This window comes from Rattus rattus, chromosome 2 (assembly GCF_011064425.1).
Source record: "Rattus rattus isolate New Zealand chromosome 2, Rrattus_CSIRO_v1, whole genome shotgun sequence".
Lineage (NCBI taxonomy): Eukaryota > Metazoa > Chordata > Mammalia > Rodentia > Muridae > Rattus > Rattus rattus.
The window spans coordinates 178,733,592-178,738,517 of record NC_046155.1 but is presented as its reverse complement, the minus strand read 5'-3'; positions in this window follow the sequence as shown (position 1 = coordinate 178,738,517).

The following is a 4,926-nucleotide window of genomic DNA, read 5'->3' as shown; positions in this document are numbered from 1 at the left end:
TGTAGGGTATGTGGTGAGGTCTCTGGATGCTAGCTGATGCTTCTTATTTATTTCTTATGCTCTTTTTTGTTTTCTTTCCTGCTTTTCTTTTTTCTTTATCACTGGCCTCCTGCAAACTCAGAGACACACCTGCCTCTGCCTCTGCCTCCTGAAGCTGAAATCACAGGAAAAAGCATATGCACCACCTGGTGAGTTTTGTTTTGTTTTGTTTTTTCTTTGTTTTTTTTTAATTTTTTTTGTTTTTTTTCTTGTTTTTTTGTTTTTTTTTTTGTTTTTTTGTTTTTTTGTTTGTTTTTGGCTTTTTGAAACAAGAGTTCTCTATATAGCTCTGGCTGCCCTGGATCTTACTCTGTAGACCAGGCTGACCTTGAACTCAGAGATCCACCTCCTCCCGCCTCTACCTCCAAAGTATTAAGATCAAAGTTTGTCACCACTGCCTAGCTTATTTTAATTTTTTAAAAAATTTAGAGCCCTTGTAGTCCTCGAAGAATCTCCTGATTTTGAGTCTCCTTCCGTCTTCATCTCCCTCTCCCACTCTCTCCCCTTCTGTCTTGCTTTCCCTCCCCCTCCCCACCTCACCCTTACCCCCTCTCCTGCTTCTCACTCATTCTATTTTATTTATTATTATTTTCTTCTGATTTGGGTTCCCCTCTTTGTTGATTCTCCCTTAAAGTATGGAAATCCATCAGGAAGCTTCAAGCCAAGTATATTTCAGTTAATATAAATGCACAGCTTATATTTATTCACTCACTTGAACGCTGGCAACTACCAAGAGTGTGCCTTCCTCGTAGAAGAAGTTTTCCTTCTCAGTAGATATTAATAACCATTAGCTCCTCAGTTAGGAGTGGAGCCTTGTCACCCCTCTTCCACCCATTCCTGAATGTTGACTAGCTTGATTTTGCTCAGGCAACTCCAACCACTGTGAATTTGTGTGTACAACAACTGTCATATCCCAGACACGGTTTTTTAGAGTTCTCCATCCCATGTTCTGGCATTTAAATTCTTTCCCAAATTCCCCCATCATATTATTTCAGGGAGCAAATCCTCATCTAAAGAATATTCATGCTGAGGACACCCCCCTTTTCTGATTGCAGCTTCAGTCACAAAGAAGACTGTAACTTTGCAAATCTGTAAACTGCTAGCCACCTGTTAGAGGAGATGGAGGGCCTAGGGTCTCCTGGTTTCAATATGTGATTCTTTGATCTCTGAGTTCAGAATACACTGAAAATGGACCACAAAAATTTATTTCTTATAGTGACCATGAGAGAGGAGGAACTGGTGCAGGTATGTTTGCCTGCGCAGAAGTCTGGTCTGGATTCTTATACTTTTCCTCTTCCTACAGTGTCTGATTCAGTTGAGTTGACACTAATGATAAGAACACAGCCCCACACAACTCTGGTAGCTGTATGGGTATTCTTTTCAGGCCCACCTCCCACCTTTCCCAACCCAAGACAAAACCAGCATATTTGTGGCTTCAACAAAGTAATATGACAAATCAGATGTGAAGCCAAGTTGGATTTGTATCTTCATCCCTCCTCTTCTCCCTCCTCCTAGTTCACATGCATGTGATTTCTCAACTTATGATGGAGTTACATCTCAGTAAAGCGAGGATTGTGTACTTATAATTTTTATCAAATTTATTGTATTTGTCTGTGGTATACATATAGGAGCGAACACATGCCTAGGAGTGTCCCTGGCATTAGAGGCCTGCTCATAATAATTGGTTTCCATTGTGTACTGACATCTGATTCCTAAGTGCAACCAACAGTAGCTTTTATATTACTTAACTCATTCATGTGCGTGTGATGCTAGAACAGAACCAGAGCTGCCTGCTAGTATGCAAGCATTGTACTATCAGAGCCACATCCACAGTCCCTTGCTCATTTCCTTAGATATCTGAGGATATCTCACTGTTTTCATTTTCATATTAATGATGAATAATGTTTAGCATCTTTTCATGAATGTGAATGCATGTGTGTGCACAGGTATATGTGGAGACCAGAGGACAACCTCAGATGTCATTCTGCAGGAGCCAGTTCATTTTTTTTTTGCACCTAGACTATGTTCTAGTACCATTTGTTGAAAGGACACTCCTTCATGTACATTCCCACTATTTAAGTCTATGTCCTTTAAATTGTAGATATGATAGGTGGATATAGGTTAAGATTTTAATATTTCTGGATGATTCTATTTCTGAATCAGCTATGGTATCTGGTAAGGGTATCTGGTATGGTATCTGGTAAGGGTACTTCTGTGTTTTTGTCTTAGAGATAAAATTCTTGGAGACCATAACTATGTTAAGCCTTCCTTTGGATGGTTTTGTCATAAATGATTGTTTTGTTTGTGCAGTACTAAAGATTGAATCTAGTGCAGTGCACAAACTACACAAGTACTCTACCACTGGTCCACAAAACAGCCCTCTTTTTATGTTTTGTTTTTATATACTTTGAAAATCATATTTATTTATTTATTTATTTATTTATTCATTTATTCATTTCTCCTTTGTATGATTGTTTTGTCCGTGAGTAGCATACATCCTAGTGTCCAGGAAGGCCAGAAAAACGTATCACATACCCTTGAGATGGAGTTACAAGTGGTTGTAACCCATCTGATATGGATGCTGGTAACTAAACTCAGGTCCTCTGCAAGATCAGCAGGAACTCTTAACCCTCGAGCTTAGCCACTATCACTATAAGCCACCATGTGGATGCTAGGATAAGAAGCCAGGTTCATTGGAAGAGTAGCCTGTGCTCCTAAACACTGGGCCATCTCTCCTGCCCCACTTTGAGACTCAGTTTCACTAAGTTTTCCAGACTTGCCTTGATGTCACTGTGTTTGTAGACAGCATTGAAATTGTAATCCACCTGCCTTCAGCATCTGAAGTATCTAGGATCCCAGGTCATGCCACTGGACCCAACTACTTGATTATATTTACAGTCATATTATGCCAGAAGAGTATCATGTACCATAATACTGTTATCATAATAGCATCCTAAATACTGTTCTGGATTAGCATTGCATAGATTATCACCAAGTTAGAGGTACCAGTAATTCTTTTAACATTTATTTATGTGTATGCCTGTGCCTGAGAGTATGTAGGTACACCACATGTGTACTCTACCTGCAGAGACCTTAATAGGGTGTCAGATCCCCTGAAGCTTAAGTTATAGCCAGGTATGAGTCCCCAAGTATGGGTACTGGAAATCAAACTTGGGTCTTCTTCAGGAGCACAAATTATTCTTAACTGCTGAGCCATCACAACAGCCCCATCAGTTATTCTTTAGAGTAGTAAACCTCTTGTTTTTCAAGTATTATTGCAGTAGTCTTCAACCTGTAGGTTGCAACACCCTTTGGGGGTGGGCAAGCAATGACTATCACAGGAGTGAGCTAAGATCATAGGAACACACAGATATTTATATTTGTATTCATGAAGTAGCAAAATAGCAGTAATGAAAAAACAGTGAAAGTAACATTGTGGTTGGAGGTCATCAAAACATTTGAAACTGTATTGCATGGTTCAATCTTTGAGACCATTGAGAACCAATGCAATATTGCTTTAATTATTCTTTCAATGGGATGACAGCTAAAAATGAGCTTATACTGAAAAGCTTCCTGCCCTTATTTAACACCCACAATGAACATTGTACTATGTGATAAATTAGTGAACAATGTATATATTGAGATAGGCAGTGGAGTGTCTGTGTGGAATCCAGATTTGGACATCAGGTGTCTTCATCAATTACTCTTGATTTTAGAGAATGAATTTCTCAGTAAACCTGGAGCTCATCAAATTTGGCTAGGCAAGGTGATCTGAGGTCCAACAGTCCTTACTCCTAGTGCTAGGATTCCAGGGTTGTGCCATCACATCCTGCTCTTTTTGCTTCTTTATCTATATTATATCTTGATTTCAGTTTCTCCTACCTCCCACACTCCAAGTCCCCTCCAACACACACACTTTCCCTCGTCCCTATATCCACTTCTCCCTCCTTGTCCTTAAAAATGAATGAATAAATAAATAGTAAGCCTCACAGAGATAGCAACTAAAAGCAGCATATCTTATTGCAATAAGACTAGGCACTAATCCTCACATCAAGACTGGATGTAGGAGGAAAATCTTTCCAAGTATAAGCAAAAGAGAGACAGCCTCTGCTCCCACTATTAGGGATCTCATAAGAACACAAAGTTACACACCATAAAATATAAGCAAAGGACATAGAACAGATTCCATGCAGAGTCCATAGTTGTCCCTTCAGTCTCTATGAGCCCTGCCTTGTTGACTCTGTGAGATGTGTTCTCATTGTGTCCTTGACCCCTCCAGCTTCTACAGTCCATCTTCCCCTCTTCTGTGGGGTTACCCTGGCTTGACCTATTATTTGGCTGTGGTCTCTACATCTACCTCTCTTGGTTGCTGGATGATGCCTCTTAAGACTATTAGGACATGAAACAATTTATAAGAATAGCAGAACAATCGTTAGGAATTATTTCATTGACTTACTATTTTCTCTTTTTTTCCTTTCTTAATTTTTTTCTTTATCTTTTCTTTCACTGTTTGGTTTTTTGTTTGATTTTTTTATTTGGGTCTATCCTTGATGTCTTTGATGACCAGCCTCTGGTTTCTGGTCATGGGTTCCCTCTCATGGTGTGGTCCTCCAGTTGAACCAATCATTGGTTGGCAACTTCAAGTTCTGCATCATCATTATCCCAGCACAACTTGAAGGCAGCATATATTATAAGTTGAAGGTTGTGTGGCAGCATACACTACTTCGTACAAGAATGCTGAGGATGCAGCTTATGTCCCTACACTTGTGAAGCAAACAGTTCAACTCTACCACCTTCCCAGGTATTTTCACCTCTGCCCCTCTTTTTGTAACTCAACCGCTTGCCTGACTTTCTCACAGATTCTGTGTCTCCCTTCCTGAAGACAAG